Source organism: Zingiber officinale, chromosome 4A, assembly GCF_018446385.1.
Source record: "Zingiber officinale cultivar Zhangliang chromosome 4A, Zo_v1.1, whole genome shotgun sequence".
NCBI lineage: Eukaryota > Viridiplantae > Streptophyta > Magnoliopsida > Zingiberales > Zingiberaceae > Zingiber > Zingiber officinale.
This window is the reverse complement of record NC_055992.1, coordinates 95,033-119,065: the sequence shown is the minus strand read 5'-3', so window position 1 is coordinate 119,065 and position 24,033 is coordinate 95,033. Positions and strand designations below refer to the sequence as shown.

Below are 24,033 nucleotides of genomic sequence, written 5' to 3'. Positions count from 1 at the left end.
CTTGGTGAATATGAGATTGACAGCGGATGAGGGGAAATTTTTGGCTGCAGAAGGGAGGTTGAGGGTGAGGTGAGTTGGTGAGGAAGGGGTTTGGGAGAGGTCTTAATAATATGGCGACCTCCACCTCCACCTGCATCACGACATGACAAGACGAGATGGGACTGGACAAGACCTCGATGCCTGTGACACGACATGACAATACTCGACGCGACAGGACACTGCGCGCGACACGACATTACACGACACTACTGTCGACGTGACGGGGCACTGCACCAGACAAGCCACAAAGGGACACTACAGGCGACATGACGATACCCCACAAGCATGCAACACGAAACGATGGGACACTGCGTGCGACATGACGAGACAATGCACGCCACACAACCCGACGTGACACGACACTACGGGACCTAGCCAGCTAACATTACGCACTAACAAGACGACACGCCACGACACGACACTATATGCCCTACCCACTCTACAATACGATATGAGACTGTACTAAACGAGATGAGATGTGACGGTGTGAGACGAGACAAGGATATACAAGATTAAACAAAAATATACGAGATTAGCCATGCACGCGAGGGACATTAGATGACATGACAATGAGCGCGCGTGGAGACACGAGAAGACAGGAAGACATGACGAGGTCACAACATTTAACAATACATTTTGTAAAATTTTTGAATTTTTAATGTGTCAGTTCCAAATATCACGAATTAGAGTCCCGTTGCAAATTTGCACGACTTATGCTACTAAATTAATGCAAACAGATATTTTCATTATATTAAATTTAATGACTATAATTAATATCTATATTAAAAAATTATTAAATAAATATTTATTTAAATTTTAATTAATAAACCAAACGTTTTTAAAGGAAAAAATAAAAAAATAATTATAAAAGAATAAAATAATAAAAACGTGCGGGAGGAAGTAAAATAAAAAAAATTCTAAAAAAAATTTAACAGATAAACAAACGTGTACGTTTGTTTAAAAAAAAGTTTATATTAATTAAACAGAGCGGGAAGTGGGGTTAAAAAATAATATATACTAGTGTGATCGTGCACACGCGTTGCGTGTGTAATATAATAATATATAAATTATTTGGGCTCCAACAATAAACTACTGTAATGGACTTCCATATGAAAAAAATTATTTTAATTTAATATTATATTTATCTTAGTAAAAAAAACTAAGAAAAATATATTTTTAACATCGTCGGCTTAAAATATTTATAGAAACTTTTTAAATCATAGTGTTATCAATTCTAAGATGTGGGACTAAAGAAAACTTTATTTTTTTATATAAAATAACCAGAGAAAATTAATGATGAGAAAAATTCATAATAATACGTCGTAGCTGAGTCTCAAACTATCACTGATTGTTTCGCTTGTGGAATTACTAATAAACCTTGAAATTATTTTGAGTGTGAATAGAAAAAAGGACAGTAACGTAAATTCATTTTAGGCTTCACCAAACTTAGTTAGTAAAGGGGGGAGATTTTTAATAAAATAGTAAGATATATATATATATATATATTAAATTAATGTGAGTGGGAGAGACTAATGGAGGAGAGAGAAATGAGGCCAATTATTAATGTATCCATTGCAAAGTGCACGTGTAACTTTTACATTTATGTTAGGTTAGGTTAAATTAAATTAAATTAATTTATTATAATAGTGCTAAATATTGTGAGTGTTGTCGCTTGCTGCTTACGACCTGCTACTGGCTGTTGCCTGCATGTTACTAAATATTGTTATATAGAATAGTGCTAAATAAATACCTTTTGACAATTTGCTTTGCTGACAGCGTATTGGTGGCATTACGATGAATTCAACTTCGACATTCGATGGCAGAATGGAATTTCTTGAACATACATCATCTAGCGTTGCAATCACTGTCACATTTGTGGGTGGGTTCAAGAGGTTGGTTTTGCCCATTGATCCAATGCACCACGCGAGAAGCCTATGGGAGAACATAACCTACAAAATATAGTATAGTTGGAGATGTTCATTTATCCATTTAAGATAATAAGCATGCAATGAGTGGAAGGACGTCGCATTTGTTTGCAAATAAATAAGCTCGAGTGGGGTTATTTTACCTTCGATATAGATCTTACTTTTGCACCATTTACTTCATTGCTCATCATTAACCTAGCAGCATTTTTGGGTGGCAAAAATTTGAGTCAATCCTTTCATTGTATTGTATTGTATTGTATTGTATTATCATAACATCAATCGGTTACGAACATTGTCTGTCGGATGTTTTTGTCTGAATTCAACTTCGACATTCGATGGCAGAATGGAATTTCTTGAACATACATCATCCAGCGTTGCAATCACTCTCACATTTGTGGGTGGGTTAAAGAGGTTGTGGCCATTGATCTGATGCACCATTGGAAGAGATGCTTATGGGAGAACCTAACCTAACCTAACCTACACAATATAGTATAGTGATGTTCTTTTATCCATTTGTGATACTAAGAAGCTAAGCGGATGGATGAATGGATGGATGTGCCTTTTGTTTGCAAAGAAATAAGCTCGAGTTGCGTTCTTTTAGCTTCAATATAGGTCCTACCATACCTACTTTTGCACCCTTGATTCCATTACTCATCATTAACCTAGCAGCAATTATGGGTGGCAAAAAGGCATTTGAGTCAAAAGGTTTGGAGTCCTTTCACAAGCTTAGCTTGTACTGGTACTGTATGATCACCAGTACAAGGTTAAGAACATTGTTGGATTGGATTGGGTTTAGGGATTGGATGTTTTTTTTTTACAGACCTCATAACTTCAATCAATCAAGCAAGCAAGCAAGCTTTTGGGTTTAGGGTGCCATTGGCTGGACTCTCAGTCAGAATGCTTGGGTAACTTATCTGCTACTTGTATCACAAAAGTCTTAGAGAAGGAATATGAAAGTACATTAAAACCTTAGACAAACTGAGTTAGTTTCATATGTAACCTACCTACCTAACTACATTACTTAAATAAGCTGAGTGGAAGGATGTGGCTTTTGTTTGCAAAGAAATAAGCTCTCGAGTGACGTTCTTTTTGCTTCGATATATCTCCTACCTACTTTTGCACCATTTACTTCATTGCTCATCATTAACCTAGCAGCTATTTTGTTTTGGGTGGCAAATATTTGATTCAAAAAGTTTTGACTCCTTTCACAAGGTTGTATTGTATTGTATTGTATTATCACCAATCGGTTAAGAACATTAACGGATGTTTTTTTTTTGAATTCAACTTCGACATTCCATGGCAGACTGGAATTTCTTTCTTGTACATCATCAATCAATCAAGCGTTGCAATCACTGTCACATTTCAGGGTGGGTCGTTGGGTGGGTTAAAAAAGATGTTGTGCCCATTTATCCATTGCACGAGTCAAGAAGCTAGCTTATGGGAGAACCTAACCTAACCTACACAATATAGTATAGTATAGTATAGTATAGTATAGTTGGAGATGTTCATTTATCCATTTGCGATAATAAGAAGCTGAGTTGATGAATGGATGGATTGATGGATGTGCCTTTTTTTTGGAAAAAAAAGAACCTCACGTGCCGTTTTTTTAGCTTCGATATAGCTCCTACCATACCATATTATACCATACCATACCATACCATAACATACCATACCAAACCTACTTTTGCACCCTTGACTAAATTGACTACCATGAACCTAGCATAGCAGCAGTTTTTTGGGTGGCCAAAGGGTTTGGAGTCCTTCTCCCATAATCTTGTACTGGTACTGTCTGATCACCATTCGGTTAAGAACATTGTTGGATTAGATGTTTTTTTTTAACAGTCAATACCTTCAATTAAATCTAATCTAATCAAATCAAATCAAATCAAATCAAGCTTTTGGATTTAGGGTGCCATCGGCTGGACTTTCAGAATCTGGTAAATTATCTGTTACTTGCTTGTATCACAAATGCTAGAAGGAATATGTCATAGTACAATGTATTAATTAAGAGAAAATGACTTTAAATTGTAACGCTCATTTTATTTACAATGAATGCAACATTAATGAACGAACGAATGAATGAATGAATGTCTCATAGTATTACAATGAATTTAAAAATTTTTTCAACCAAAAAACAACCCTAAACAATACATTCTTTACAAATTCAGAATTTTTAATTAATGTGTCCGTCCGTTACAAAGTTCACGAATTATAGTTTTGCGTTGTACTTTTGACCGACTTCTTCTCCTAAAATAATGCAAACTAAATGAAATTACATTTTATATATATTAAGAATTTAATAAATAAATTATTAAAATTTATTTTTATTTTGGAAAAAAAAAACAAACGTTTAGGTTTTTTTTAAAGAAAAAATTAAAAAAAAAATTAAACACAGAGTTAAAAAAGGAATAAGAAAAAAATAAAAAAAATTGAATAAAATATTATTAAAATACATTTCATCAAATGGTTATGTTCTTACAGATATTTTATTTGGTGATCATTCCATGTTCTCAAGAAGACCAGCACAATATCAAGCAATTCAGAATCTTCTATTCCTGTATCAACATGCTAGGAACTGCCAGAATCAAGAAAATCATTGCAATTTCTTCCAATGCAGGAATTTGAAAGGTGCTCTTGCTCACATTTTACGTTGTAAAGATGCTAATTATGCCAAGGGTTGCTATAAGTACAAGAGCTTATTTGATCATTATGCAGAGTACTCTGATAGTCTTTGTAGTATTTGTGGTCCTGTGAGAGCAAGAATGGAAGAAATTTCTTAAAGGAATATTAGCAATGGTTTCACAGAGACTTCTCTAGGTACTGTTGTAAGCATGGATACAGAGGAATCTGTCTTCCAACGTGCCAAAACTACAAATCATTTTGGTCAAAATGAAACTTTTGAGGACAGAGTAGAATCAACAAAACCAAACCATCATTTTGGAGGAGAGCTGCAAGCAGGCCAACTGGTGAGACTGCCTTTAGATACAAATACTGGGAATCAGAAACTAATAGAAACTTGCACACTTGGAGATGCAAATACTAGTAGTGCAAAACTAGTGGAAAGTCAAAATATGGACTCAATCCTTGGAAATTCTGGAGAAACATATGATGCTACTGAGGACACACAAATTGAGATCAAAGAAAATCTTAGCGTGGAACCTGATGAGTTAGCAAATGCAGCTATATGCTCTGAGCCAGCAAATGAAATTCAGCTTGGGTTTCCTATGGTTGAAATCAGTAATGTTGGTAATGCTGAATCATCTGCATCTCCTGATGTGGTTGAGACAAGGATTGGAACCCCACTTAGCGTGGAGCCTGATGAGTTAGCAAATGTAGCTATATGCTCTCAACAAACAAATGTTGGGCCGGGTTGGTCGGTTGGAGACGGTTGAGTTGCCTGAAACACAAAAAAAACTCTTTTCTCGTCTTACAACTCGGATTAACAAAGCAATTAAAATAGAAATAACAACTTAAAGAAAATAAGTAAAAGGCCAAGAATTACTTGGTTACAACTTAGATGGTTGTTAATTCAAGGCAGTAGAAAGCTCACTAAGAATCTCCTTCACTAAAGGCGAAGAAACATTTTGCACACAATGAAAGCTCAGAAAAGATTAGGAAAATGAATACACAAGTTGTTACATCTTTCCTAGGTTCAGAGGTCTTTTTATAGCCCTTGAGAAAACCTATGCGCAGGCAGAAAGCGCCTTCCATAGGGCTGGAAGGTGCCTCCAGCGAGAGTAAGGATAAAACTTTATCCTTTTCTGCAATGGCCAGAATTGCCTGGTCGAAGGCGCCTTTTGTCTGAAGGTCGCGGAGGCGCCTTCTGACTGAAGGTCGCGGAGGCGCCTTCTGACTGAAGGTCGCGGAGGCACCTTCTGACTGAAGGTCGCAGAGGCGCCTTCTACTGTTCATCTTCTTCCTCCTTCTTCCACACCGAGAGAGAGATCACTGACTTGAGCGTCGGAGGGCCTAGCCAGGGATTCCCACCCCGGTCTTAGGTCACTGACGGTAGTGTTGGTTGGTCTCTTGTGCGCAGGAAGTCTTGGAAGCTTCGGATCTGGGTTTTTTCTCTTCAGATTTGGATTTCTTCTTCGTCATCGGGTCTTCGTGCGAGGAGTGTTGGTGCAACCTTAGGTCAAGGTTGACCTGGTTGACCCGACTCGAGTTGACCTGACTCGAGTTGTATTTTGATGTTTGACGAGAACAGAAGAGTTGTATTTTGATGGGAGATTGTTGGTGCAACCTTAGGTCAAGGTTGACCTGGTTGACCTGACTCGAGTTGACCTGACTCAAGGTTGTATCTTGATGTTTGACAAGAACAGAAACTTGGGAGGTTGTGGGTGCAACCCTTGGTCAAGGTTGACCTGGTTGACCCGAGGTGAGGTGACTTGGCACGGAGAAGTCCAAGTATGGGAACTTGGCAAGTGGAAGTCGGAGAGGGCTCAGTCGCTCGTTCTCCGGACTAGGTCAGAGAGGGCTCGGTAGCTCGTTCTCTGGACCGGAAGTGAAAGACGGAGAGGGCTCGGTAGCTCGTTCTCCGGACTAGGTCAGAGAGGGCTCGGTAGCTCGTTCTCTAGATCAGGAAGGCAGAGTGAAAATCCTGGTGAGTGAAGCCAGGTGAAAGTCCTGGTGAGTGAAGCCAGGCAGATGGAAAGTCCTGGTGAGTGAAGCCAGGCAGACGGAAAAGTCCTAGTGAGTGAAGCCAGGCAGATTGGAAATCCTGGTGAGTGAAGCCAGGTGAAAACCCTAGTGAGTGAAGCTAGGTGAAAGTGAAAGTCCTGGTGAGTGAAGCCAGACAGTTGGTAAAAGTCCTAGTGAGTGAAGCTAGACAGTTTGGAAGTCCTGGTGAATGAAGCCAGGCAGATTGGAAATCCTGGTGAGTGGAGCCAGGTGAAAAACCCTAGTGAGTGAAGCTAGGTGAAAGTCCTGGTGAGTGAAGCCAGGCAAGGAAAAATCCAGATGGATCAAGGATGATCGGACATCTTGTGTTGAGAAGGTCAAGTAGGTCAAGGGAGTGACCGGATACTTGGCACGAAGAGAAAAGTCCAAGTGGGTCAAAGAGATTGACCGGACACTTGGTGGGGAGTCTTAGCAGGTCAAGGGAGTGACCGGATGCTAAGCATGATGTACCAACAGGTCAAGGTTGACCGGATGTTGGTGTGGGAGACTTGGGACTTGGTATTGGGAAAAACCAAGCTCTGGATCGATCCGGGACCGATCCTGTACTGGCTGATCGATCGGTGACCGTCGGTAACAAACAAATGTAATGCTTCAGATTATTTGATCGGTCTCAAGACCGATCAGCAAACCGAAGAGAAGAAGGAGAAAGGCGATCGGTCCGGACCGATCAGACTCCTGGAACAATCGTGACATAGCTGATCGGTCAGAGCTGCTGATCGGTCCCAAGACCGATCGGGGCGATGTGGACCGATCGGGTTGGAGGCGATCGGTCGGCCCTAGCCGCTGCAACACAACGGCTGGTTTATGTGTCTTCTTCGCAGGTTATATATCGAGATCGAGGGCCTCTACAGAGCAGTTCTTGCTCTTCCTCCTTCGCGATTTGAGCTTTCTTGAGCTCTCGGTTCTTTGAAGCTTCGTGAGCTTCGTCTTTGGTTTTCTAGTCTTTGGAGTCGTGAAGCTGCTGCTTCATCAACGGACTCCGACGAGAAGGCAAGCAAGTGTGTTTACAATTTCTATTGTTCTTGTTTGCTTCCTCTATTGTTGTACTCCTCTGTTTTGCTGTTGCAAAGACTTTGTGGTGAGGTTTCTCCACCCAGAAGGAGTTCATATTAGCCGGATATCCGGGGTTTCATCCACCGACGGATTGATAGGCTTCGTCCACCTTACGGACACGCCGAGGAGTAGGAGTTTCATCTCCGAACCTCGTTACATCGCTGTGCTTGATGTTTGATTTCTCCATTTACGTTTCTGTTGTTATTTTTCCGCTGCGCTAACTTGATTTGTAGAGAGAAACGAAGATTTGGGGTCGGCTATTCACACCCCCCCTCTCTAGCCGCGACCGTCGATCCTAACAAGGAGGACTTTCGGTGACTCTATTTTTCCCGATCCGCTTTGGGTTTCTCGGATCAGTATTCTGCGGACATTATTCTTCATCGGCGCGGTGGGTTTCCTTCTTCCGGATCTCCGTCCTGCCCAGCTTCTCAGACAGGATCAGTGAGAAAGACTCGGCATTTCACCCCATCTATGTACTGGTGCAAAGTAGCTGCTGGAGTGTATACTAAAAGTCTAGCTTTTTGTATAAACATATAAGAATCACATTGGTCAAAAGTCTACATTTATATGCTAAGTGTACTTGTTCAATTAATTTATATTGTAGATAACATGGTGTGTGGTGTCACACACAGAAGATCATGTTATCAATTCCTTATAAATTATAAATAGTAGCTCACGACTAAGATGAATAGGAACAAATCATTGGAATAGTCGTAATGTAATTTGGTATTAGTTTATCTTGACTATAAAATTACACTAGTACACTCTGAGTGTATTGAGCAGGACCATTTAAGCTAGGTTTTTTTATACTGACTGTATAAAAAAACAAGACCTTTGTTATTATGGAAGTGTGTGCTCTTAATCCTGATATAATAACAAGTGCATATATTTAGTATTTATTTCTTTAATTTATCAGAGGGTGTGATTTAGCTCGATAAATCAAGAGACCCGATAAGTTAGGAAATAATATTATTTATAGTGTGTGTTGTTGATTATAGAAAGAAACTGTGTCCTAGAAATCTATGTTGATAATGTCCCCAAGAGGAGCTCATAAGAATTGTCATGTAAACCCTGCAGGTTGACTTAGTCCGACATGACGATAAAGTTGAGTGGTACTACTCTTGGATCTAGATATTAATTAAGTGAGTTGTCAATAACTCATTTAATTAGTGGGCATTCTATATCTTAAATACAGGGAGACTAACACACTCATGATAACAAGAAGTCCATATAATAATATGGGATTGGTGTGGTAATTAAATAATAACTCTTTAGTGGAATGAGATATTATTGATGTACTCGAGTTGGGTGTTTGGGGCGAACACGGGAAGCTCAAGTTCATCGGGAGACGAAAACCAATTCCTCCTCTCGGTCCCTGTCGTAGCCTCTTATTTATAAAGTCTTATACCCACCTATATCAACCTTCTTACCCATCCTTAGGTGGTCGGCCAAGTCAAGCTTGGACCCCAAGCAAGGGTCGGCCAAGATAAGCCTTGGATGGACCAAGTGGTGGCTAGCCCTAGCTTGGAGCCCAAGGTTAGGTGGTCGGCCACATAAAAAATAAAAGGATTTTATTTTTTAAAATCTTTCCTTATGTGGAAGTCATGGTTTTAAAAAAGAGTTTAAAATTTAAATCTTTTCTTTTATATCTTTCTACCAAAGATTAAGAGAAAGATTTGATATCTTTCCTTATTTGTAGTTAAAAGAAATATTTTAATTTTTGATAAAACTTTCCTTTTTTTGTAACCATCCTCATGGTTTTAAAAGAGAGTTTTAAAATTTAAAATTTTCCTTTTATAGATTTCTACAAAAGATTAAGTGAAAGGTTTGATATCTTTCCTTATTTGTAGTTAAAAAGAATATTTAAATTTTTGATAAAACTTTCCTTTTTTATAACCATCCTCATGATTTTAAAAGAGAGTTTTAAAATTATAAATATTTTCTTTTATAGTTTTCTACAAAAGATTAAAAGAAAGATTTGATATCTTTCCTTATTTGTAGTTAAAAGGAATATTTTAATTTTAGAGAAAACTTTCCTTTTTGTAAATCATCCACATGTTTTAATAGAAAGATTTTAATTTATAAAAGTTTCCTTTTATAACCAACCATGAAGGGAATTTTTAAAGAAAAATTTTTATTTTAAAAATTTTCGGAAACAAATTAGGAAGTTTTAATTTTGTGTTTAAAACTTTCCTTGTTTGGAGGAATTGAGGGGGTCGGCCACATTGATAGATGATCCTGTCTGAGAAGCTAGACCAGACGGAGATCCAGAAGAAAGAAACCCACCGTGCTGATAAAGAATAATGTTGTGCCGATGGAGAATAACGTCTGCAGAATACCGATATGAGAAATCCAAAGCGGATCGGAAAGAATAAAGTCACCGGAGATTTTCCTCGTATGAAGACCGGATGACGAAGAAGAACGCCAACTCTGAAGAGAAGAAACTCCGATCCGAAGCTTCCAAGACTTCCTGCGCACAAGAGACCAACCAACACTATCGTCAGTGACCTAAGACCGGGGTGGGAATCCCTGGCTAGGCCCTCCGACGCTCAAGTCAGTTATCTCTCTCAGTGTGGAAGAAAGAGGAAGAAGATGATGAACAGTAGCTAGAAAAATTAGGGTTATGAATGTGCCCAATGATGTGAACTTACCTAGCCAACGGAGAGGATTCCCCCTTTTATACCACTTCATATAACCTCCGTGGTCATGAAGTGGACCCCGGTTTGTTAGAGTTCGTTATGAGATGACGTCAGCTGTGTGCTTGTAGTAAATGACTTTTAAGGAATCTTTCTTGTACCCCAGATGTACCTCCTTTGTCGTTTAGCACTTGCAAAATAATCTGAAAGCATATTTCCCGCCGAAATATATAACACCTGTCATGTGGTTACATATTGCAGATATTCTCATTAATCATCCTATTTGAAGTATTTATCTCTATTTTTCTCATGAGGCTCCTGTTCGCACCCTTTTATGCTATTTATCTTATTTAGTAATAGACTATATTCTGTCAAGTATCTTTCCAAGGTGTTGGTCACTCTGGCTGATATTAACCTCTTATGTATCGGTCGATATTGGCCTACCTCTTTTGAGGTGTATAGATCCTCCTCCTGGGAAGCATATTTAGGTCGATATAGACTTATCTCTTATGTATCGGCCGATATTAGCCTACCTCCTTTGAGGTGTATTGGTCTTCCTCCTGGGAAGCATATTTCGGTCGATAGAGACTTATCTCTTATGTATCGGCCGATATTAGCCTACCTCCTTTGAGGTGTATAGATCTTCCTCCTGGGAAGCATATTTAGGTCGATATAGACTTATCTCTTATGTATCGGCCGATATTAGCTTACCTCCTTTGAGGTGTATAGGTCTTCCTCCTGGGAAGCATATTTCGGTCGATATAGACTTATCTCTTATGTATCGGCCGATATTAGCCTACCTCCTTTGAGGTGTATAGATCTTCCTCCTGGGAAGCATATTTAGGTCGATATAGACTTATCTCTTATGTATCGGCCGATATTAGCCTACCTTCATCCTGAAGGTATGTCCCGGCCGATATTAGCTTATTCCCTCTAAAGTATATATATCTTTCCTCCTTTTCTTTCCTCCTCGAGGGACCCACAAAACCTAACCCATATCAATAGAGAAAAGGAATTTTTTTTAATCAATTAAATTTTCCTTTCTATGGTAAAGAAAATAAGAAAGTTTTTATTAAAACTTTCCTTATTTTCCAAGACCAGGGAATATAAAAGAGAGGGTAGAGGTGTCTCACCTCACAATAATCTATCTTCTATTCCTCTCTTCCTTGTGGTGGTCGGCCCTCCCTCTCTTCTTCCTCTTCCCCTTTTCTTCTTCCTTGGCCGGCGGCATCAACTCTCTAGGAGATCCTTGGTGGCCGGATTTTGCTTGGAGAAGAAGTAGAGTAAGGAGGCTTTGTTTCTTTGCATCCCTTGGAGCTTAGTTGGTGGTCGAAGTTCTTCAGCTCAAGGAGTTTGTTGTTGGCCGAAACTTGCTTGGAGAAGAAGGAGGCTTGGGTGGATTCTCATCTCGGTAGATCGTCGCCCACACGATGTCCGAGATAAGAAGAGGAATATGGCAGAAGATCATGAGGTCTATAAGCTATAAAAGATATAACTAGTTATTAGTTTTTGCATCATAACTAGTTCATCCTTTTATTTAGATATTGAAATATCAAACACAAGAGGCCAATGAATCTAGGTAATCGAATTTATGTTTTTCGATTTTGTATTTCTTTTATTTTTCGAACTTGTGATTCGATTGTTCTTTTTTGTTAAACCTAGGGTTACTATAAGGAAATTAACTATTAAATTTCGTTGAAAGACTTTGTCTAGGAAGTGGTGGATGCTCCCATACCCAAAAAGGCCTAGTGCCTCGCCATGTTTAACCTGGAAGCCAATCTCTGAAATTAATATTTAATTGAATTTGTAACATAGGTGGATTTGGATTAATAATGTTAAGCATCGTTTGCGATCCAAGTCTAAACCTCTAAAACAAATAAATTGAATTTGGAATCAATAATGTTAAGTTCTGTTTGCGATTCCAAATTTAATTTCTAAAGAACACAATAAGTTATTAGGAATGGTTCAGGACTTGTACAAAATTTTTGTACAAGGGAACCGGTACGATATTCCCAGTAGCAACCAACAGTAGCTTCATTATCGAACCTATCCAGATGGTCATCTGGATCGGTCAATCCGTTGTATGACCCGATCACCAGCGGGGTGTAGTGTCTGGGCAGAGGGTCCCGTAAGATCTCCTCGGAGAACTGTCAGTTGATCCGTTCAGGCGACGTGTTGCCTCGGGGAGCCTTGCCTTTTCGTGCGTCCCGAACGGGCACGTCATCCAAAGAAGATCTCCGTTCTTGATTTGCTTGGGCTATCTCCGAGGGAATTTGGAATAAAGCACTATGGAAAGGGATGGGTGCAAGTGGCGCTTCCCCATGCATGTCGATTGGCCCTCTATTCTGCCCCCAGATGGAGATTTGCTCCGGTCGGTCTTCTTGTCCCGCTCAGCCTCCTGTTGTCGACGTCACCGGCTGCTGGGCTTGTCGATCGGCTAGAGCCTGCTGTTGCTGCTGCTCAACTATCTTAGCAGCTCGGGCTTGCACGAGCATGTCAAGCTCCTCCTTGGTGGGCATCACTACCATGAATCATCCAGCGTCCTCCATCTTTTCAGCTCACATGCAAGCTACGTTCCCACTGACGGCGCCCAATATGATTCTGTCTGAAAGTCGAAGAGACGGATGTTGGGGATGTGGCACTCCTGCTGACCGCTAGTTGACCCCGCTCGAACCTGCAACCACAGACTACGTCAGTGCCGAGCCAGGGAAGGGGTCCTCTGTGTTGGCCCTCTGACGCTCAAGTCAGTCATCGGCGATGAATATGGAAACGGAGCAAGGAAACGAGTGAACAGTAACAACAACAATATTGTGCATACCTCCGCTGAACCTTGGATCTCCCCTTTATATAGAGCTCTTGTAGTGTGCATGTATGCTTCCCCAAACGTGAACGCTTCTTAAAGCTTTCCCTGAAAATATTTGTCGGTAAAGTGTCTCTGACATTGTACCTTAACGGGCCGAGCATATCTCTGAAGTAACAGTGAAATCTTCCACCGTACAATATTCTGTCTGACCATGCTGCCTGTCAGCGACACTAGCTCCCAAAAAGATATCGAAAGATGGTGCTGTGTGTGTTACTGGGCCGAGCGGGATAGCCGCTCAGCTCGGGTCTCCACTGTCTGCTTGGCCACAATCATTTTCCTCCTGCTAGACTAAGCGGGATAGCTGATCGGCATGTCTTCCGCGTAACCTTAGTGAGTTCTCCCTTATTGAGTGTCGGGTGCTCAACACGTTATCGAGCCGAAGGTGATGTCGGATCGGGCGCCCATTCTCCCGGCCGGGCAACCCACTCGCCGATCGATCGATGTTTTCAAAGTGTTGACCGTCTTGATTTTAACCTCTACTGTGATAATGGTCCTCCGTAGGATGAACCCCTTTTTATCATCATTATCAACCAAGATGTTTAAGAAATCGTGTATATTAAAAGTTTAGGGTTTAGAATTTAAGTTTTTTTTTTAATAAAGGAAATTTTATATATGAAAAAGAATAGTAGGAGAGGGTCAAATCTGAACACATATTGTAGATGACAAGACTCCAAAGATTTTACATGTATATTCAAATAAGCCAACTCCACCCTTTAGTTACACGCCAAGATCTCAAACAAAAAAAACAGAATGTAATTACAAACTTATTAACAAAATAACCCCGACATACTAAAAAAAGGGTCCCAGCCACTTTAAAGACTCGTATCCCCGAATCAGCCACCAGGAGAACATTCCAGAGTCCGACACCAAGCTTACGAAATTAAGTCCATAGCACAAAAAAGGACACACATCCCAAATTTCCAGAAGATCAAACATAGCACCATTTTGCACACCTCATCAGCTTCTGAACTTAATTATGAAACATCAAAATCAGCCTATTGAATGCTTGCACCATTATTTGGTCCACAAATTAAAGCACTATTCAGCTTTGAAAAATCACAAGCCCATCCTTATTCCTCCACCAGTATAAAGTTCCCAGCATAGTATCAACAACAAATATCATAGTTTCAGTCCATCAGCATCATGCTTGAAATCTACTTGCAGATCGGCACTAAACAATCAAAGAAAACCAAAGATTCCAAACACCAACTTCCACAGCCGACGGGCCATAAACAGAGCGTGCAAGAAATCTCCCTTCATCACTGAGCTCATAAACTCCAAACATTTAAGGCAATCAAAACATCTGCATAACTTGAAATAATATTGATCCCGTTCGAAAGCTGAGTCAGATGAGGATGAATCTTGTTGTGCTAAATGTTGACGTAAAGTCGTTGAGATGCTGAATCAGCCAGGTATCCCCCCTGGAGAGGTTCGCGCGGGCGGTTCTACGAAGAGAAAGGATCAGGTTGCACACACTCAGATAAGTCCACCGGTCGTTAGAGACCCAAAAACCAGGGAAAAAGTCCCCGGGTCAGGTCCTCCGACGCTCAAGTAAGGTACATTTTCCCCAGAAATCACAGAGAAAGGACGGAAAGAAAAGTAAGGGACTGGTAAGAAATGATGAGTGAGCGTACCTCCGTAAGGGACAAAGCATCCCTTTTTATATTGCAACTGAGGCTTCTGGAATCTGGCGAATGTCAGGGAATGTCGGGTGTCAGACTTTGTCTGGCGGTGGTCGGCACGTGGCTTTCTCTCATAGGCCGGCGGAGGAACCAAGAGGAATACGAGCCTCTCACTGTTAGAATATTCCCTGACATGTGACGATTGTTCTATGACAGGTGGTTACGATTCCTTGCAGGCCTATTTGTCATGTAGCGTCTGGCCTGTTGACTCACCTTCGTCTGTGTCATTCGAAGTATGCACATCTCGACAATCTGCTGATGCCCGACCTGCACCCTGGGTCGGCTCTTCGACCTGTATGTGTGGGCATGAAAGCCCCGACCTGCACGCTGAGTCTGTCCGCCGACCCCTATGTGTCTGCTGTTATCCATGACCTGAACGTCCAGACCAGCACGCTGGGTCTATCCGCCGACCCATATCTGTTTGTTATTATCCATGGTATGATCGTCCCGACCTGCACGCTGGGTCCGTCCGACGACCCCCATGTGTTTGCTGTTATCCCTGGCATGAATGTCCAGACCTGCACGCTGGGTCTATCCGCCGACCCATATCTGTTTGTTATTATCCATGGTATGATCGTCTCGACCTGCACGCTGGGTCAGACCAATGACCTGTATAGCTTCCTCAGAAGTTTTATTCGGTATACCCATCCGATCCATAAGCTGACTCCTTGGTCACGCACAATCCCTGATTATATCTGGCCCATGGGTCTGATCCTCGATTGACCTTGGTCCTATGGGTCGGGTCCATTTCCGATTCCCTTTGGGGTCAAATCCAACTCCCCTGGTACTTTTGATCCCTGACCTTCTTGATGGCGTTGTCCCAGAGGCTAAACTCCTGACCTCCAGGCTGGCGTGAGTTTTGACTAGCCACGAGGGCTAGACTTCTGACCTCCAAGCTGGCGTGGCGTTTGACTAGCCATGAGGGCTAGACTTCTGACCTCCAGGCTGGCGTGACTTTTGATTAGTCACGAGGATTAGACTTTTGACCTCCAGGCTGGCATGACTTTTGACCCTTCGGTAGCCTTGACTCCTTTCCAGATCATCTCACAGACCCCACATTCATATACCGTATCAAATATGAAAATGAGTTTCTTTAATATTTTAAAAACCAAATGTAGCTGATAAAATATTTATAATTAATCAAGTGCTTATTTAAGAGTTTTGATTTAAAAAAAAAAAGTTAAAATGAATAAAGGAACATTATGTTATTAAATTGGATTGAAGGTATACAATATCATCATCAAATTTTTAATTTATATTTTAATATTTATTATTATTATTATTATTATTATTATTATTATTATTATTAGCAACTTAAAAATCTACGTTCACTAGACACAGATATTTTTAGTGACCGATAAAACAAACTATAATCATTAAATACCATTTAATTTATAGCAAATGACTTGTACTCAACATTAATTACTAATTATAACTTTTGCTGCCAACTTTCTCCACGCAGCCACCCCGGACGCCATTTAGCAGAGGAAGGTCCGATCTCATCCTCAACCGCCATCGTCCACCACGATCGAGGGAGAAGCTCATCGAAGCTTGGGTGATGTGCTTTTTGGTTCTGTTCTTTCTTGTGTTGGTTGATTTGTTGAGTTAATTATTTGGCTGTATAATTGTTGGATGTTGAGTATATCTATGCTTGTATCGTGAATTACTAATTACTAATTACTAATTACAGTTTTGGTAGATAAAAGTTGGCCAGCACTGCCAGTATTCCCGTTCCCGTGCTATACAAGTATATCTCGCCTTACGCAAGCGAAGTTTGAAGATGGCCGGGGTCGGACAGGGCGAAGCGAGTAGGCAAGGCCGCGAGTTGGAGATTGAGGTGCATGCCGTAGAAGCCAATGGCGACGGGCCCCCGGCGGTGGCGGAGAAACACATCAGCTTGGCGAGGCTTGTCTTTGCTTGTATGGTGGCTGGCGGGGTGCAATATGGCTGGGCATTGCAGCTTTCCTTGCCTATGTCCAGGTTTAACAACTGATCGCTATGACTTGTATACCTTTGTGAATGATCGATCCCCAACTCTGCATCTGTTTTGGACAGACACTAGGGCTATCCCATGCTCTATCTTCCATAATATGGCTTTGTGGTCCTGTTACAGGTTTTGTGGTAATTATCTTTTCAAATAAATTCTCGATATGAGCTGGACTCATTGTAATTAAAGTAATTTTGTGTAGGTGCAACCTATTATAGGCCTGTGGAGTGATAGGTGTCAATCGCGATTTGGAAGGAGAAGGCCTTTCATATTTGTTGAATGCATATTGATAACCATCGCTGTGAGCAACCTAGCTATTAAGCAACTAGGATTTGATAATGATGGTAATTAATTACTAAGATTTCATATTCATATTGATATTTTAGGTGATTGTAGTAGGGTTTTCGTCGGATGTTGGGCATGCACTGGGTGATACGAAGGAACATTGCAGGTGATTTTTTTTATAATTTTCATACTTTAACATTATATTTATAACTTAATTTTGGTTAACTTGATATGCTAATTGATTAACGCAGTGTTTATCATGGTCCTCGATGGCTTGCAACAGTAGTCTATTGTTTAGGATTTTGGCTATTAGATTTTTCTAATAATGCAGTTCAAGTAAGTTAGCTTCTTTCTAATTAATATTAAGAGTACTCCAACGTGAAATCGTTCGATTTAACATAATTAATATGTATAATTTTAATTTGCAGGGTCCAGCTCGAGCACTTATGGCCGATCTCTCAAGTAATATTTACTTGTTTATATGTTTTCATAAAATTTTATGCTAAAATATATATATCAAATTAAATTGAGCTACATGTGTGATAGGTCATCATGGACCTAACACAGCAAATGCTATATTTGGCTCATGGAAGGCAATAGGAAATATCTTAGGATATTTATCTGGTTCTAGCGGGATTTGGCACAAGTTTGAAACAAACTTCATGAGTCTACTTACTTAAACAAATTATCATCACAAATCAATACTATAATACAAAAACTAATATTTCCTAATTTGCGATTTCTGTTAAAGGTGGTTTCCTTTCTTGATGACCCATGCATGTTGTGAAGCTTGTGCAAACCTGAAAGGTGCATTTTTGGTTGCAGAGGTAGGTCCTGAATCCTGATGAAATATCGTGAAGTTGAATTTGTATATTTACTTTACCTTTTGATGAATTGTTGTTGTTGGAAACAGGTTTTATTGTTTATTAGTTTGACGGTCACTCTATTTCTCGCCAAAGAAATTCGTCTATGTGACTTGAATAAATTTGTGAGTGTAGATCAACAAAAAACAAGCTTTTTTGATGTCTTCAGCGCCTTTAAGAATTTGCCTCCTGGAATGCGTTCAGTACTTCTTGTCACTGCCCTGACTTGGGTATAACTAACTAAAGCTATAACTCAATTATAACATATGCATATATACGATAGATGTGTTGATCATGTTGCATTTTATCAATGTAGTTGTCGTGGTTTCCCTTTATACTGTACAATACCGATTGGATGGGTCGAGAAATCTACTATGGCAATCCTAAAGGAACCAATGAGCAAAGTGATGCTTACGATCGAGGTGTTAGAGACGGCGCCCTCGGATTGCTCTTGAATTCTGTAAGGAACTATTTCTTTATTTAATTTATAGCATCCATCTAAAACTTATCTGATATATGATTCCATATTGTCAGGTTGTATTGGCCATATCATCTTTCTTGATCGCACCAATGTGTCGAAAGTTGGGTACAAAAATAGTATGGGCGATCAGCAATTTGACCATGTTCGTTTGCATGGTTGCCATTTGCATTATAGGCATTTGGTCCTCAAAAGAATTTCATTTTTCAGCACAATCGAGACTTACTGTAGATCCAACCATTAGAATTATTGTTTTGGCTTTATTTACAATTCTCGGTTTTCCACTAGCTGTGAGTATCACATTTTCTTACCTATCACATGTTTTTTAAACGATAAATTATGTTGATTTCTTATCATTCTTTGTCCCTATATAGGTTGTATACAGTGTTCCTTTTGCTGTAACAGCACAATTAACGGCTAATGTGAAAGGTGGCCAAGGTTAGTTAAAATCACTAACTGTTGGTTAGTCCTAGGAAAACTTACCAGTTCCACTGTATAAAAATTTTTTGTACAAGTGTCGAACCTTTCCTTAAATAACCTATTGTGTTCTTTAGAATTTAAATTAGGAATCGCAGACGGAACTTAACATCATTGATTCCAAATTTAACTTATCTGTTCTTAATAGTTTAGATTTGAATCGCAAGCGGAACTTAACACTATTGAATCAAATCCACCTATGTTATTAATTTCATTAAATATTTTTTTTTTCAAAATTGACTTCCATAACTGCATGGCGAGGCACATGACCTTCTTGGATATGAGAGCAACCACCACCGCCTAGACAAAGCCTTTTAAGGAAAACTAATATTTAATTTCCTTAAATAACTCTAGGTTAACCAAAAAGAGCAATCGAATCACAAATTCGAAAAATAAAACAAAAAGAAACACATCTTCGAAACAAATCCGAAAACTAGATCTAATGCCTCTGGTGTTTGGAATTCATACAAATGAAATACAACTAGTATGATGCAGAAATTAATTACTAATTATACCTTCTTTTGTAAACTTTAATGACCACTTGATCTTCTACCATATTCCTCTTCTTATCTCGGACGTTGTGTGGGCAACGATTTTCCGAGACGAGAACCACCAAGCTCCTTCTTCTCCAAGCTAGATTCGGCCACCATTAATTCTTCATGAGAAGTAAAGGCCCGGCCACCACCACCAAGCTCCAAGAGATGCTAGAAACGAAGCCTTCTTTCTCTCCTTCTTCTCCTAGCTAGAACCAGCCACCATGGACTTCCCTTAAGTTGATGCCGCCGGCCATAAAGGAGGAAGAGAAAAGAAGAAGAAGAAGAGGAGACCCTAGGGAAGAGAGGAAGAAAAGAATAGAGTCGTTTTTAATGAAGGCACCTCTACCCCCTCTTTTATAATCCTTGGTCTTGGCAAATAAGAAAATTTAAATAATAACTTCCTTAATTCTTTTGCCATGAAAAGGAAAATTTTAATTAATTAAAATCAAATTTCTTTTCTCAATTTCAATTGTCGGCCACTTTCTCCCCAAAACAAAGAAAGTTTTAATTAAAACAAGAATTAAAACTTCCTAATTTGTTTCCAAAAATTTATAAAAAATTTCAATAATTTTAATCCCTTCATGATTGGTTAGTAAAAAGGAAATTTTATAAATTAAAATCTTCCTTTTAAACATGTGGATAATTTTCAAAAAGGAAAGTTATCTTTAAAAATTAAAATCTCTTTTCAATTTACAAATAAGGGAAGATATTAAATCTTTTCTTAATCTTTTGTAGAAACTAATAAAAGAGAATATTTAATTTTTAAACTTTCTTTTAAATCATGAACATGGTTAAAAAGGAAAGTTTTCTCAAAATTAAAAACTCCTTTCAATCTACAAATAAGGAAATATTTCAAATCTTTTCTTAATCTTTTGTAGAAAACTATAAAAAGAAAGATTTAAATTTTAAATTCTATTTTAAAACCATGATATCCATATAAGAAATAATTTTAATAAAAATTCCTTTTAATTTTCTAGTGGCCAGCCACCTAAGATTGGGACCCAAGCTTTGGCCGGCCACCAACTTAGCTCATCCTCTTGATCTTGGTCGGCCCTAGCTTGGGTTCCAAGCTAGCTTGGCCGGCCCCATTAGGATGGATAAGAAGGTGGGTATGTGGTGTGTATAAATCTCTATATACAAGAGGCTACGATAGGGACCGAGAGGAGAAATTAGTCTTGGTCTCCCGATGAAATTAAGCTTCCCGTGTTCGCCCCGAACACACAACTTAACTTCATCAATAGTAATTCATACCACTAAAGAATTATTATTGAACTACCACACCAATCCCAAATTACATTTTTGGGCTCCTTCTTATTATGAGTGTGTTAGTCTCCCTGTGTTTAAGATGTCGAATGTCCACTAATTGAGTGAGTTACTGACAACTCATTTGATTAATATCTTAGTCCAAGAGTTGTACCACTCAACCTTATCGTTATGTCGGACTAAGTCCACCTGCAGGGTTTAACATGACAATCTTTATGAGCTTCTCTTGGGGACATTATCAACCTAGATTACTAGGACACAGTTTCCTTCTATAATCAACAAGTCACACTATAAGTAACATCATTTCCCAACTTACCGGACATTTTGATTTATCGAACTAAATCTCACCTTTGATAAGTCAAAGAAATAAATATTAAATATATGTGCTTGTTATTATATTAGGATTAAGAGCACACACTTTCATAATAACTAAGGTCTAGTTCTTTTATTAAATCAGTATAAAAAGAACTTACCTTAAATGGTCCTGCTCAATATACTTAAAGTGTGCTAGTGTAATTTATTAGTCAATATAAACTAATGCCTAATTACACTACGACTATTCCAATGGTTTGTTCCTTTCCATCTTAGCCGTGAGCTACTGTTTATAATTTATAAAGAACCGATAACACAATCTTCTGTGTGTGACACCATACACTATGTTATCTGCAATATAAATTAATTGAACATCTATATTTGGTATATATAAATGTAGACACTTGACCAATGTGATTCTTATAAATATTTATACAAAAGCTAAACTTTTAGTATACACTCCAACAGTAACTATATATTAATTTTCACCATCCACTTATAATTTTTTTCACCATCCTTCGCAGGACTTTGCGCTGGAATTTTGAACAATTCAATCGTTATTCCTCAGGTGTGCTTCTTATGTTGTTTTAGTTCAAACTATTTATCTGAACTTACAATTTTGTCATTTTGCTTTGTAGTAAGTTTTGAACTGTACAGGCCTTTTGCTAACTCATTGCTGCATGCTTCGATTGTGTAGGTGATCGTTGCTCTTGGAGCAGGCCCATGGGATGCTTTGTTTGGGAAGGGGAACATGCCTGCCTTCGCTTTGGCTTCTGCGATTGCTTTTCTATGCAGCATTGTTGGACTTCTCACACTTCCATGACTCACACAGAGTAACTTTAATTCTCTGTTTTGAGACAAGTTTATGCTGTTTAAGTTTGTTTACTGAGATAATTGAGTCAAATTAAATTGAATATAAAATGAACTAAAATTGAAATTGGGTTTGGTTTAAATGATTCATTTATATTTACCAAACTCTCACTATAAACTTATTTGATTGATTGATGGATGAGTTTGGTAATATAAGTTGATTTGTTCATTTTGAATTATTTATTTATTTATTTATTATTGTACAGTGAAACCGGTACGATTTTCCTAGGACTAATCAACAGTTGGGCATGAGAGTCTTGCTCACTTATAACTCGCACAGGGGCGAGAGTCTGGGATATCCGACCGGGAAGGTCGTTAGGCGTTAGAGTCTTGCTCACTTATAACTCGCAATGGGGCGAGAGTCTAGAACAGCCGACCGGGAAGGTCGTTGGGCGTGAGAGCCTTGCTCACTTATAACTCGCACTGGGACGAGAGTCTGGAACAGCCGACTGGGAAGGTCGTTGGGCGTGAGAGCCTTGGTCACTTATAACTCGCACTAGGGCGAGAGTCTGGAACAGCCGACCGGGAAGGTCGTTGGGCTTGAGAGCCTTGCTCACTTATAACTCGCACTGGGACGAGAGTCTGGCACAACCGACCGAGAATTCTTATGAAAACCCCGTTCGGAGATAGATGTTGCCGACCTGGGGATGATTTCCCGACCAGGATAGATGTTGCCAACCTGGGGACGTATTCCCGACCAGGCTAGATGTTGCCAACCTGGGTGTGTATTCCCGACACGGGATTACTTGAAGAGATTGCTTCGACTTCGTCTGCAATCAAGAAATATAACATATCAGATGCATTGTGAGGACAAAAATATTAAAATCTTACTCAATCCTCAAGCAAAGGATGTTTTGTGGCCTCGCCATATTCAAATTTCTTTCCCGCCCATTTTCTGTCACGCCCCCAGAAGAGTCCCTGTCCGAGAAAATTTCGGCAGCATCTCCCCTGTACGGCGGACAATCAAAATTTTCTACAAGCACTAAATACTCAGCCACAGGCGGCTGGAATAATAACAGTAATAAAAATCAATCACCACGCAGTTTATATATATATATTCAGCCTCTGGCTGACACAACCACGCAGTAATAATACTCTGACTCGAAATCAACCCTACTCAACTACACTCGTAAAGCCCAAATCCGATTTTTTTTCTTACCTCTTCTGCCATCCAGGCAGACATGTAGTAGAGTAAATCCAAATCATACGAAAAGTCCATCCAACGGAAAGATTCCATACAATATCCATATGTAAGTCCAAAACAAAACTAAAATAAAGTCTGATAGCGAAAAGCTAAAATGAAACAACTCAAAAACCAGCAGCGGAGTAGCACTACGTGCAGTGGGGACTCGGACAGCATCAACCCGAAAATAACAACAATGGAGGCGGGTGAGTCCAACACTCAGTTGATATGCAAAGTAAAGAAACAACACCTAGCACTAATCATGCGGTCTCACGATAAGAAAGATAAGAATGCATCTGAAATAACAGGAGAATGTACTAACCAGTCCTGAGTATAAGGTCAAACAGTCCGAGGGATAAGGAACTGTATGCATGTCAAACATAGATATCCAAACAATATGCAGCATATAAATGCAGAAACACAAACACAAGCAATAAATGCATCATGCATATGATGCCAATGATGCGTCCTGGTCACCCCGACGCCATCGATCATCTCATACCAAAGTGAGGCCGAGTGGGTAGGGCTGTGACAACCGTGCACTCTGTCGTCACTACTCCTGATGAGTGACCGAGTGGACGGGATGCTGTCGGAGTACACTTATCCTCCTACCCCAAATCATAGATGGGGAAGCGCAATGCTCTCAACTCTCGGTACACGATGACGGGGAGGAATCCCTGCCGGATAACACGTTGTGTCACACTACCCATGAGCGGACCAACGGTGCCTAACAGAGTCCTCACGCAACACACTCATCCCGAATCGACCACTAACCCATGGTGGTGGTGTGTGCAGGATGATAATGGCGATGTGCTCAACAATAATGGAGCGGACTATTGCACAGCATGCAATCATGCAAATGGTGCATGGCACTAACCACAAGAATATCCTGACCTAATCC

General features: G+C 39.7%; 1 pseudogene; it reads left to right on the top strand.

Annotated features, from left to right (window-relative positions):
• Positions 1-4,795: 4,795 nt before the first annotated feature.
• On the top strand, positions 4,796-21,935 carry LOC121969071 (annotated as a pseudogene).
• The last annotated feature ends 2,098 nt before the right edge of the window (positions 21,936-24,033 follow it).